Below are 14,660 nucleotides of genomic sequence, written 5' to 3' on the forward strand. Positions count from 1 at the left end.
TCATTACAGTCTTACTATCATAATTTCTTTGTGTTTTTTTACATCCACCCCACCCCCCCCCAACCCCCAGAAGAATATAGGCTTCTTGGAGGCAGGGATTGCTTTGTCTTGTCTTTGGATTCCCAGCACTCAGCTCAGTACTTTGCACACCGTAGACATTTGATAAATATTTAATGAGCTTTCTCTCCTTGTCTGCCTCTTCTATCTCTATCTCTTCCTTCCTTTCTCTCCCTCTCCCCTCATAAGGAAAATTCCCAATTGCACAGTCCGTATCATAGGCCATAGACAAGAGAGAAGGGCTGCAGTTCAGGACATGTGAATTCTCATCCCAGATATTCTACTGCAGAGTTTTGTGACTTTGGCCAAGTTGCTTTTGTCTTACATCTCCTTTTCCTCGATGAAAAAACAAAAACAAACAAATCCCTGTGCAGCTTATAATAGCATGTATTCCGTAGATAGCACAGCATGGCTCCAAAGCACCCATATACCCAATCTCTTTGGGTCCTCTCTATCACCCAGTGGGTGAGTTTGGTAGAACATGAATTATTACCCCATTTTAGAGATGACTGCTCTGCAAGCATGAGGAGCTTGCATTGGATCACAAAGGAGAACCAAGACTCGAACCAGGTCTTCTGGCTGCAAGGACCAGGGTTCATTACACTACTCCACACTGTGCTTGTAAGCTTAAAGGCCTCTTCCAGCCATAGGATCTATGAGGCATTTAGGTTAGCTTGGTGGATAGAGCACTGGGCCTGGAGTCAGGAGGACTAGAGTTCAAATCTGATCTCAGGCTCTTTCTAGCTGGGCAAGTTATTTTACTGCCTCAGTTTCCTCATCTGTAAAATAGGAAAAATAACAGCACCAACCTCACAGGGTTGTTATGAGGCTTAAATGCAGTAGTGTTTTGCAATCCTTAAGGTTCAATATAAATGTGCCACTACAAATGTGCAATTTTTATTCCAGTGGAGACCGTCAGTCTATTACCCATTGGGATTATGGGATTTAGAACTGGAAGAGAGCCCATGGGCAAATAAGGTACAAGGAGTTTAAGTGACAACCTCCAGATCCCATCGGTTGTACATAGCAGAACCAGGATTGAAACAAGGTCCTCCCACTCCAAATCCAAGGCTCTTTCCCACTCCAACTTTTCAGTTATTAACAACTAGTCAGGCCAGACAGGTTTAATTGCTCAATGTCCCCTTTAAATCTTCTAATGCCTGGCTTCTCTTACCTACTTGTTTATCCTCTGATCATAATAGCTCTGATGGATCTTCCCAGCACCTGGGAGCTGGTACCATTGTCTGAGATGCACTGGAGAAACCATTATTTAGTTGAAGTAGCTGGCAAAGGGCCGCCTGCTGGTACCACACAGATAATTTGTCACTTAACCATCTCCAAGCTCACTTCAGCAAATTTAGACAAGACACTCAGAGTAGTAGCTCTGCCATTCTGAACGTCAGGCTTGGAGGACATGGGAAGATTTCATCTATTTGTCACCATCTCTTTGGAAAATCACAGCTAAACTAACAGGCAGGTAGTCTTTGAATCAAAAAAAAAAAACCAAAGCTTCACCAAGCTTCATGGGTTGACAAGGAGGAAAGTGTAGAAACATAATTCAATAATTTCTGTACAATTATTCAGTTCAAAGATCAGTGGGTGTGGAGTCTGAAAGCTTGAGTTTTCTAACCCTCAGTTAGTATTGATCTGTGAGAAGAAGAGCTTTGACTAGTTGATCTGTAAGGTCCCTTTTATCCAGCAATGCACTGATAAATGCTTAACAATAAGCTCTGCTGTTTGGAGGAAGCAGGAGAAATATACCTATGATACACTTTTAAGTTCAATATATTACTAACATTTTCTCCATCACTTTCTTAAGTTGGACAATCAACACAACAATAAACCATTTATCAATTTCCAAGATGTAAGTGTTCACCCTGAAAATTTAACAACTGGCTCTGGAACCCAGTTTGAGCTGGCTCTAGAACACCCCCTGTTTCTGTCTCTAACATCTTGTCATCCTGTTTCCTCTTTCATGTAACAAAATCTTTTTAGTTTAACCATTTTTAATAGAAATCTTTCTCTGCCTTTTCAAAACAGAGCCTACTGAGCATTATCTAAACCCTTTCATCCTACAGTGAAAAGAGTGCTGAATCTGGTATCAGAATACCTGGGTTCCAATCCAGACTTTGTCACTTACAACTCACATGACCTTGGGAGGTCATTTAAGCTGCTGAACTTTCATTTCCTCATCTCTAAAATGAGAGGGTGGAGCTAGATGGCTTCTATCATCCCATGTGGTTTTATATCTATGACCTTTGATGATGACAGTCATCATTATGAACACAGGACTATGCACAACCCCAAAATATTAATGTTGGAAGGGGACATAGAGATCATTTAATTCATCCCCTTCGTTTGCAAATGAAGTCACTAAGACATCAATTACTGTATTATGCTGTATCATCCCATTTGTAGAAGTATGTAAGGATCATGATTTCAGTTCCTATCTTCTTTTTTTAATTTTATTCTACCTTTCCATGGGCTAGAAACCAGATCACCAAGCTTTTTCAAATTATATACAAAGTAAATATAAATAGACTCTGAGTGAGATTCTGAGGACCAGGCCTAAGAAAAAAGTATATACATCAACCCTGTGACAGGTCTTTTGATTGCTGAGAAAAGCTGTCCATTAGAGTAAAAGTTTAGGGCGGAGGAAGTTCTTGTAATTAAATGCTTTACAGCAGTTTCCTGCTGTGATATTTTATCATTCGAAGGCCATTGGGAGCCATCATTTTTTCTGTGTTTCCTCCCCTGCCCACTCACAAGGTGTTCTATAAATGAAACCAAGAATGGAAACACCCTGTTTTGTGGGCAGTCAGCCAACACAAGAACCTAGTTCCTCGAAGTATTCATAATTATGTTTCCTCATATGTGTTTTCTAACAAAATGTTTTGTTGGTATCTTGGTATTTATTGATATTATTCCTCTATTTTCTCACCATCTCTCCTACCTTTACCCTTCTAATTTGGCCTCTGTTTCTGCTGTTCTACTGGAATCACTCAGAGAAGGTCACTGATCACCAGATCCAGTGTCATTTTCTTGGTTCTAATGCCCTTTAACCTTTCCGTAGTTATTTGGCCCTGCTGACCATCCTGACCCTTCCTCCTCTCCTGGCTTCTGTGATGTCTCCTTCATCGCTCTACATCTCTGCCTTTTCTCACGCCCTGTTTAGCCAACGCTGTGTGCTCAGCCCTACTATCTTTCTACAGTCTCTTACCTGGCAATCTCACCTGTTCCCCTGGCTTCAGCTGTTACAGCTATTCAATGACTCCCAAATCTATGTGTCTAGCTTTTGTTGAGTTCTAAATCAACATTTTCCATTGCCTGATGCAAGTGTCTGCCTAGTTAACCTTCTGAAGCCCCAAAGTCAATCTGTAGAAAACAGAATTTATCTTCTTCCTACACATGTCAGCTCTTCCCCCTGCCTAACACTCACAGGGGAATAGATTTAGAGCTGGAATGAACTTCAGAAACCATGTATCTAGTCCAGCCCCCTCCTTTGTTGTTACAGATGAGGAAACAGGTTGAAAGCATCTGGGAGATTTGCCCAGGTGCTCTGTTTCAGTTCATGGTACCACCAGTCATCCAGGCCTTCATGCTTAAAACGTCAGACTCATCTTGGATACTTCCTTTTCCCTTTCTCCCATATCCAGGCATCAAATTCTAGTGAGTATACCTTTACAAAGTAGACTCTTTTCTCTTCCCATAGTTACAACCGTAATTCAGAACTCAATGACTTCTCCCATGGACTATTACTAGCTATGTCTTCTAAAAAGGTCTCCTTGTCTCCACCATCTCCTTCTGCCTTATCTCTGCCAGGTTAATCTTTCTAATGCAATAGCTCTGAACGCATCACTCCTTGCTCATAAATCTTCAATAGATTCCCATAGGCTACCCAATGACGTCTGAATTATGCAACCTGGTTTTCAAAGCCCTCCACAACTTCTTATTGGCCCTTCTACTCCTATTACAGCACCTTTGCTGGAATATACTCAAAATTTCCTACCACCATGCCTTTGTTCCTTTTACCTGGAATGCCTTCCCTCTTCTCATTAATACTTCCCACACATATCTTGTTGTCTAGCCATTTTTAGTTGTGTTTGACTCTTTGTGTCCCCTTTGGGGGGGGAGGGAGAGCTTTGGCAAAGATACTGAAGTGATTTGCCATTTCCTTCTCCAGCTCATTTTTATAGATGAGAAAACTAAGACTAACAGGTTAAGTGACTTGTCCAGGGTCACACAGCTATTAAGTGTTTTACACCACATTTGAACTCAGGTCTTCCTGACTCTAGGCCTGGTGCTATACCACCTAGCTGCCACTTCCTAAACATATACCCCAGCTCTGCCTACATAATTCCCATCCATGCTTCCAGGTTCTCCCTCATTGTATCTGATATGATGCTCACCTTTATGAAAAACAAGGTTTATCTTGGTTCCTAGTTTACATTCTTTTCCTTTCATAGCTAAAGTAAACTGTGAGTCAGATGATAGGGATGCATTGAGTTCCAGGAACTAAGGAACATTGCAGGTAGCATAAAGGTAGCATAAATCTTCAAATGCCAAAAGTTAATTTTTCCTTTGCTCTCCAAATCCTTTTCAGATAGCTACTTTAAAAAAAATTAAAGACAAATTTGAAGTAATACCTTACACTACAACTTCCCTGGTAATAATATTTACCAGACTTGTGAAAAATTGGATATTAAGAAATAAACGCTAGCAGGGCTGATTTAAGGATATTTCAAAGGATCTAGACGTGTCAATTGATAGAGCTCATCCTTTTGTCCACAAAGCAAAAAAAAAGAAAGAGGTAGTAGGATGAAAATTTTTATTTTGAAATAAAATAACAATATTTTGTATCAACCAGCATGTAGTCCTTCTAGTGTTAAAAGATATGCACCTTATGTAGATTTGATTAATAATGAAAGACATCCAATGGAAGAAAGAATGTTGTCATTAGTGCATGAACTTCAGGGCTTTCTAATGAGTTCCTATATCATTGCTGAGAATCAAAGTGATGGGGTTTTTCTCACTCCTTTTGTTCTAAATAATCATAAAATTAAATATTTTCTTTAAAATTATTTATGATGCAAAGTCAGGGTTTTTTTTCCCCCAAGCACAGTAATATTTCTTTTTATTCCTGTAAGGCAAGGTAAGCAGATGTTACAGATGTTCATTCTTTGCAGTTCTATAAATATACTGTAGTCGTGCATTTTGAGAACTGATGGGGATATTTTGCATTGTCTGGGTTTTTCTCTCAAAGAACTAGGAGCCAACTCTTGAACATATTCACGTATTGTGCAAAGTTGTATTTATTGTTAAGCAATAATTAGGATGTACATGAAATAAAGCCCAGGTTTCAGATACAGCAAGATTTGTCCTTCCCTTAATCCTTTGAACTTCTTAATTTGGCTTTCATTAAGGCCTCTCCCCACCCACCAAGGCTCCCTTTTCCTGCCTACCAGTAGGAATCCAAAGATAGCATTAATGCCTCCCCACATATAGCTAATTTCTAAGGATTTCCCCTCAATGTCCCCTCATTTCCTGCAAGGGCATGTCTGGGAATTTTCCTTATGTACCTCTCTGCTGTGAGTGAAGGTCTTGAGGCACCTCCTCATGGCCTGCAGCCATGTAAAAGTCAATTTTCCCTGTTTATACTACTATCCTTTCCCTTTATCCCCAACTGTATCATCCCTAAGCTACCATTACTAATATTCCTAAGTTATTACTGCTATTACTAGGTTTTCAGAGAGTTAGCATAAAGTCAAGGCTTGAGTGCCAGACCTAGAGTTAGGTAGACTGTCTACAAATCCTGCCTTTGAGGTTAACCAGCTGTGGGACCATGTGCTTGCCTCTCGTGAAGGTCAGTTTCTTGATCTATAAAATGGAGATACTAATACCGCAGGTAGTTACCTCACAGGATTGGTTTAAGGCTCAACTGAAATAATGTCAGTCAACTGTCAGTGATAAATGAGGTATCAGCGAAAGAGAGGCAAAGTCCCATTTAGAGCTAGAAGCAGTCTTCCTCAAATTCACCACTCTCACTTTAGAGATTGGGAAACTGAGGCTTAGAGAGTTGAAATGAATGAATGAACAAATGAAGGATCTGTTAAGTGCTTACTATGCAGAAAAGCAGAAATAGAAAGTAAGCCAAGCCCTACCCTCAAGGACCTTACATTCCAATAGGGGAGACAACACATATGAAAAGTTTCAGCTACAACTCAGACAGAAAAGTCCTTAAGGTACAAAGCAGAAGGTAATATGACAACCTGGAGACTGCCTGGACTCTCTGGTGTCATTTCCACTTAAATCATCACATCAGTTGCTGATTTCAAAGCATTTGAAAGAGTCAAGGACTTTGGTGGCAAGAACCTTCCCTTCTGGTCCAGAGGACCTGTGGCTGCAGCCTTTCTGGGAGCAGCTGCTGGACTCTATATCCTCCAGGATGAGGGCTAGGGGCCCTGGCTGGAAGCCCTGCTATTTCCAAGGCTCTTGGGATCAGGATCTGAAAGAAAATGGTGGTCAAGGTGGTGGCGGTGGTGGCTTGGCTTCTCTGGTACAGGCTCTCCCCCATCTCTCCCTCAGGGTGCCTTGTTGGTTCAGCTGACTTGCTTGCCTGCCCTGTACATGGCAGGTAGCTGACAGTTGGTGAGGATGGTTGGCCCCTCTTCTATAGGAGCTGCTTCCCTAGATAATGACTGTGAGGACTGGGTTGGAAGCAGGCCAGGGGGTCTAGAATTGACCCAAGATCCCATAGATAGAAAACCAAAAGTAGTGACCAAAATGGGTTTGATCCCATGTCATGTGATAACATAGAACACGTTCTTTTGTATATTGGCATATATGGGAAAGCTGCCTAGCTGGTGGAGTCAAGCAGGGGAGGAGATTCCAGCAAGTCCCCTTCCATAGGGCACTATACTATAGAATTTAAAGTATAGATTCACTGTGAAAGTCTGATCTGATGAGACAGACCAGGAGGTTGCAGGCCATGAAGAGGTGTCCCAGGACCTTCAGTCACAGCAAACAGGTACATAAGGAAAATTCCCAGACCTGCCCTTGCAGGAAATGAGGGGACAAGGAAAAGCCTGGTAGAGACCAGCTATCAAAGGCAACACAAAAGCCACTAAGAGCCTAATTATAGGCTGCACTGAGGTTTTGTCCCAACCACATTTGGGTTAAGGTCCACAAAGTAATTTTCTTTCAACCACCCTCAGAGGTAGCTAGATGGGACAGCAATTATTTTCCCATTTCAGAGATCAGGCTAAGGCAAGTAAAATAACTTGCCCAAGGTTACCCTACTAAGCCCGATGAAGTTAAAGGGTCAAACTCGGGGCTCTTCTCAGTCTAGCAAAGGCACTTTTGCTGTTACATTGTATGATCTCTCTAATGCACCTTAAATTCTGATTGATAGAGAATTAATATTATATTAATTTACCCTCGTTGATGTGTTCTGTACATAAATTCAATATATTTCTCCAAGTACAAAATAACTTCCTGATGACATAGATTCTTTGTGGTCATTTTTTAATTATTAGTATTTCTTTTGTTACTTACTCCCCTGGTCCCTTGTATATTGAGCAAAGGATAGGAACTCAGATATTGTTCACAAGCTAAAACCAGGGAGGGTGGATTTTAATAAAATTTAAAATAGGTTTTTCTAGCACAGAGTGGTTCATGGAGCTCTCAATGAAAACATTCAATTATGACAATGTTTTTACAATGAAGAACATCTGGAATGGCCAAGGGGCAGATGCACAATTAGGCAAAGTCTAATGAATGGGTACAGTAGTTATTTTGGCCTCTGGTGGTATCATTTCTGTGCTTGCTATTACTACAGGAGTCAAGGTTTTCTCTGCATGGATATAATCTTAGCACTGGAAGGGAGAACCCAGAGAGATCAGCTTGTCTTCGAGCCAGTCTAAACTATCCACAACTAATAAAAGCTCTTTGAAAAAAAAACATTTCCAGTGCTGGAGATTTTCTATGTTGATTCTTTTTTTCTTATTCCCCTTTTTCTATTTCATCAGAAAGTCAAATCTCTAGTTAAAGACCTCAAATGATTCCACAGACATGTAAAATGTTGTTTGAGGGTAAATGTGCAAAATGTGTCTGTACCGTTTCAAGAAATACTGTAATTAGAGCAGAGTAATAGCCTGGGAGCCAGGGGTCCCAGCTTCTGTTCTTAGCTTAGCCACTAACCACAGTGGCCATGTGGCTTTGGGCAACTTGTTTCCCCTCTTAGTTCCACAGTCCTCTTCAGTAAAATGAGGGGGGTTTTCAAGACAATCCTGAATGTCTATTTTAGCTCTTAACATTTTTTGCCTCTACAGAAAAAAAAACTATAATAACAGCTGACATTTATATAATATAATGCTTTCACATTTACAAAGCATTTTACATTCACTACCTCCCCATCTCTCTTCTCCAGCAGCTTGCCCCTGCCATCATTCTTCTCTCTCTCTCTCTCTCTCTCTCTCTCTCTCTCTCTCTCTCTCTCTCCCCTTCTCTCTGGCTCTGGCTGTCTAATTCTGTGTCTGTCTGTGTGTGTGTTTCTCTCACTGGCTTCTTACATATGCCCTACAAACATGCTGAGATCCCCTCTCCTTTAAAAAGAATTTTTACTTACCTCTCCCTTCCTTTCAAACAATCAGCCTTCCTTTACTAACCAAACTCCTAGAAAAAGTTAGCTCCTCTTTTGGACTCCAATTTCTCACCTTACACTCTTTTCTCAGCCCCTGATAACCTGTCATGGTCCCTACCATTTAACTAAACAACTGTCTTCTCAATTCTCTCTCCTGCCTTGGTTTTCCTAAGACTCCTCAGTCACGTTTTCTAAGTCCATTGGTAGGATCTCACCCAAGTACTCTTGGACATACCTCTGAAATGTGTCCAGGACCCTCTGCTCTTAACTCCTAGATGATCTCATCCTCTCCCAAGGACTCAACTGCCATCTCTCTACAGATGGCTCCCAAATCTACGTATGCTAATAAGCTAACATTTATATAAAGGTTTAGGATTTTCAGAGTGCTCTGCATATATTAGATTATTTACTCCTCACAACAACCCTATAAGATAGGGGTTATTATTATTCCCATTTAACAGATCAGGAAACTGAGGCTAAGAGAGATTTGCCCAAGGTCACACAATCAGTAAGTGTCTGAGGTGGGATTCAGATCCAAGTCTTCCTAACTCTTGTCTACTATGACAAGTTGCCTCTAGCCCTCATCTCTCTCCTGAACTCTAGTCCTGAAGCTGCAACTGCCTGTTGGCAGATACCTATACCTTGATGTTTCATGTGTATCCCAAGCTCTTTATGTCCAAATCTGAACTTATCTTTCCCCCTAAACCTGTCCGTCCTCTGAACGTCTCTGTATCAATGCCCCACCAGGCTCTCATTCACTCAGGTACACAGGCTCCCACATCCTCCACTCTTCACTCCCTCTCACCCACCCCCCACATCAAACCAGGCACAAACCCTTGTCAGTTCGACCTCTATAAAATCATTCCCATCTGTCCCTTTCTTTCCCTTCCCGGCACAACCACCTTGGGTCAGGTCCTCATTCCTTTTCACATGGAATGCTAGAAGAGCTTCCTAATTAGTCTGTTGACTTTCAGCTTCCAGGCTAACCTTTCTCCAACCCATCACCCCCATGGCTCTCAAATAGATAGCCCTAAAGCCCAAGTCTGACCATGTGACTCAACTGATCCAGAAACTTAAATTGTCTATAGGAATAAGAAATGTCTCTATTTGAAAATCACAACCTTTCACACTACGGCACCAGCCTATCCTTGCAGATTGACAATACATTATTCTAAAGTCACATATTCTATATTACAGCCAAACTGGCTTATTCTCTGCCCCTCATACACAACATTCCCTCTGCTGATTCTATGTCTTTACCAGGCAAAGAAGATCTGCTGCCTCTGGGGACTCCTTCGTCCTTTCAAGAGGGCTCTCCTGGGTTTCGCCCCTGACCGTGGGCAAATCACCTAACCTATGTCACCTTCAGTTTCCATATCTGTAAAATGGTGATAATGAGGTGATACTTCCCTGCGTTGTTCTGAGATTAAAATGAGAATAGTTTTGTAAAATATTTTACAGATCTTAAAGTGTAATAAATTCTTTTCCCCAAGGGAGTGTTTCCTCCTGGAAAATGACTTTCTGTTCATTGCCCGCACATATGCAGGGATCTTGTATTTACTTATCTGTGTGTGTATGGTATTCTCCCAACAAAATGCAAACTCCTTGAGGTCAGTGGCTGTCTCTGTTGTATTTGCCTACATATCTACAGCACTTAACTTAACAGGGAGGAACTTCGTAAATTCTTGTTCAATTTCATAGAGTTGCATTTGATCCTCTGAACAATCCCATAAGATCATCAATACTGCAGGTATTATGTTATTGTTCCTGTTTTCATACATAAGGAAACTGAGGCTTAGCAGAGGTGGTGATTTGCTCATGGCCACGTGGTTAGTAAGAGTCAGTGGCAACAATTGAGACCAAGTTTCCCCTGACTTAGAAGTATGTAACATGAGAGATAGAATGCTGGGCTTGGGCCTCAGGAGATGGTGTGACCTGGGCAAGTCACTTACCTCTAGGCTAGTCCCTAATCCCTAAGGACCCATCTAAGTCCATCTGCGTTGGGGGAGGGAGCTCCTCAGCTGAGACAGTTCCTGTTGTGTAATGGGTTCTGTCTAAAAACTTATTCCCTTCCCTTCCCAACTATTCCTTTCCACATTATCCAGTTTGGGGTCCAAAATTCTTTCTGTTCTACCTTAGATCATTATGCAAAAGGTAAAAAAAGAAGGTTTAATCTTTGCTTTGTGGTACTTAGAATTAGTTTTTCATGTTTCTTGTTTTTGTTCTGTTCATGCTACTTATCAAGTAACAAGTCATATATTATAGTTACTGTAGTATAGCATATCATTAGTAAAGTTAACATGGATGCTATCATGTGTAATATACTCTACTCAGTACAATTTTATATTATAGTATTTTTGACAATGAGCCAAATACTTCCATAAATCTATAGTTATGTGATATATTTAGTAATAGTAACAGCTAGTATTTAAGAACTTGAAAGTTTGCTAAGCACTTCACAGAATTTCTCATTTTCATCTCACAACAACCCTGGGAGGTAGGTTCTGTTTTTATAGCCCTTTTACAGGTGAGTAATCTTTGGCAGACACAGATTAAGCAATTTGGCCAAGGTCACAAGGTTCGTAAGTGTCTAAGGCAAGAGGTCTTCTTTATTCCAGGCCCAGCACTCTTGTCAACTGCACCACCTGGTTGCCTGACCAATGTTGGTAGTAGTTCCACCAATAAACCCAACTATGTAAGCCTTCTCATCCTATGTCTTTCTTGTTCCTGACTCTCCATAAATCCTCCATAGAGGATCTACCCAATGAAGTAAAGGTGTCCCTCTGGGCCTTTTAATATTTGAGGGATGTCAGTGTGATACTGGGGCTGTCTAGTTCTCCTCCTTCATGGTCCCTGTGTGACCAGCCCTTCTCCTTCTCCAGTTACCCATGTCCTTTAGAAGGTCTTTGAATAGCACCTATCACTCACAAGTCCTCATTGACCACATGCTCAAGCCTAAAGTTAGAGACTCAAGAAATTCAAGCACAGTTTGACCAGGGCTCATAAGCTTCCTGTTTGTGCCTAGCCCAACTACTACAACTATTATCTGACATTCTGCTAATTCACTGGATAAGTTTTGAACCAAACTACCTTCTTCAATGAGATAAACATTATTTAGAAATACCAAATTCAATTAAATACCTAATTATATTTTATTTAAGCAGTAACAGGGTTATCAATTTCCCATGATGTAATAGAAAGGACTAATAGCCATCATGCCAATCCATAACTGTCTCCTGAAATGTTAAGAGATCGATAAAGACACAAGATGCTCTGGAAAAATCATTGTAAAAGGAAAAAATGAGGTGAGGACAAAAGGATTCCATGAAAAACTCCATTGTTTGTTGTTATAATTGTTTATATCTTTACCTGAATTTGGGGGAGGAGACATGAAAGGGAAGGGGAAGGTTATGAATGAGCATTTATTAATCATGCACTATATGCCAAGCACTGTGCTAAGTGTTTTATGTATATTGATCTTCACAACAACCATGGGAAGTCATTGATATTATTACTTTCATTCTACAGTAGAGGAAATTGAGGCAGACAGCAGTTAAGTGACTTGCCCAGGGTCACATAGCTAAGAAGTGTTTGAAACTAGACTTGTACTCAGGTCTTTCTGACTCTAGGTCTGGTATTCTACATGCTGTATCACGCAGCTGCCTCTCAGAAAGTCTGGAGACCAGACCAAAAGCAGTAAAGTATAGAACATGGAGTACCCCATGGGAATCAGGAAGATCTAGTTTCCGAGACAGACAACTGTGTGACCATGGGCAAGTCACTTAGAGATGAGCTTCCAACTGACAACATTGAAGGGAATCTCCACACCTGGAGTTACCCACACAGATAGGTCACTGAAGGGAGACTCCACACCTGGAGTTACCCACATGGATGGGTCACATTATTGCCTTGATTCTGGCGAGCATACAAACCCGAATGCTCCCTCTAATCAAACTCTCCCCAAGAGCAAAAGCAAAGAGGAAGAGCTCAATGATAATGACTCACATTTTTGTAGCATATGGAGTTTTACAGAGTATAGAGAACTTTCCCCAATTTATAGATGAGGAAGTTGAGGCTCAGAAAGACTAGATGGCTTGCCAAGAACCACTGAGCCAGGAAGTATTAGAACTAAGACTTGACCTCCAGGGCAGTGTCTTCTCTTTGGTGTTTCAAGCCCATCACAGTCTGATACCAAGCTCTCTTTTTCAAGTCTGTTTTCATATTACCCCCGACACATTATTCCAGCCAAAATGGCTGACTTTCTCATCTCCTTTTCTGTCCCATCTCTTGTCCCTGTACCTTTCCACGGGTGGTCCCCCCTGCCAGGAACACTTTCTACTCCTCAACTGTACTTTTTGGAATCACTAACTCCTTTACACAGCTCCGCTCAACACTACATCCTTTTTTATATTTTTTATATATTTATTTCTATTTACTTCTCTGAATTTGGAGGGAGGGAGTTTTATATATTCATTTAGGACCAGAAAAATAGTTGGATTTATTTTGATTGGTCTGGGTAAGTATGTGGATAATCAGGAGCTCAAGAGAAGGCCATTACTCCTGCTTCTGTAGGCTGTTCTCCCTGATGGCCTTTCATTTTCTTTAATGGATTGATGGGGATTGTTATGTTTGGTGGTGTTCTGCAGGGACAGGGGAGGAAATAAAGATCTCTTATTTAAATATCATCAAAGTCTTCATTGCCATCTGTTTGGGCTCTCCCTCTCCCAATGAAAAGAACTCCTCAAGGCTTCCTCAGTCAAACAAACAAATAAAACCAAACCCTACTTTGGGAATGATTCCTTGGTGCCTCAACGGTCTCTTCCTACCCCAGATCACAGCTCTTCCAGGCTTCCTCATATAGTGGAATCTTGTCCACATCTCCTCTTATGTAGCAGGAAGAAGAGCAGCCCAACCTGCTGGAGGAAGCCCAGACTCATTTACTCTTTCATGATTGCCAAGCAGGCTCTCGAGCTGTTGTCCCTCACTCATGGACATCATCACCATCATCATTGTCATCACAGCATTGATTGACATTTATCTTTACAAAGCACATTACAAATATTCTCTTTTGATTCTCACTACTTACCCTATGCTGTAGGTACTTCAGGTATTATTCCCATTTTACAGATAAGGAAACTGAGGCTGAGAAGTTAGGTGACTTATCCAGGGTGAGACAGCAAGTGTCTGAGGTTGGAAAGAAAATGCCCACTGAGTTTTTCTGTTTCATCTCTCTCTGAGATGGGGTTGGATATTGGAGAGGGCTGGTTTGAAAGCTCCCTTTCTACTGCATCTAAGTTAAATGGATATCTACAGAAGGAAACATGCATTTATTAAATACCTACTGTATAACAGAAAGTGACCCATGATTTATGCTTTGAAGAAAGCAATGGATTCTAAGAGATGGGAGTGAAGAAGGAAAACATTGCAAACATGGGAGACTAATAATAGCTAACATTTATCACAATAATAATAATAATAGCTAACAGTTCTAGGTTGCAAAGCATTTTACAAATATTACCTCATTTGATCCTCACAATAACCTGGGAGTTAGGTGTTATTATTATCCCTATTTGAGGAAACTGAGGCAGGGAGACTTTAAGTCTCTTATCTCGGTAAAGTGACTTACCCAAGGCCACACAAATAGTAGGACATCTGAGATCAGTTTTGAACTCAAGTCTTCCTGACTCCAGGTCCAACACTCTATCCACCATGCCACCTAGTTGCCCCCAAGAACTTTGGTTTTGAACCTATGACTCAGAATTCCAAAGTACCATCTCCCCCATTCTCCTCCAAACAACTTATGCTAGGGATTTCCTTCTTCCCTACCCCTCAGGACATCCATTCTGTCTGGCTCACCTCTTTTCCTCATGATGTTGTCCCTTATACCACTTCTTAATTATGTCAAAGATAGAAAATATACTGCAACCCACTCACAGCCAACATGTATCTTTCCCTCATCCTC

At 41.0% G+C, this 14,660-nt stretch overlaps 1 protein-coding gene across 2 annotated transcripts in view; it reads left to right on the forward strand.

Annotated features, from left to right (window-relative positions):
- Nucleotides 1-14,660, forward strand: part of SMPD3 (sphingomyelin phosphodiesterase 3) — a 273,255-nt gene that overhangs the window by 66,944 nt on the left and 191,651 nt on the right. The window lies entirely within an intron of this gene.

This window comes from Petaurus breviceps, unplaced genomic scaffold (assembly GCF_028583685.1).
Source record: "Petaurus breviceps papuanus isolate PSGF00001 unplaced genomic scaffold, PetGlider_PUasm1.0 176, whole genome shotgun sequence".
NCBI lineage: Eukaryota > Metazoa > Chordata > Mammalia > Diprotodontia > Petauridae > Petaurus > Petaurus breviceps.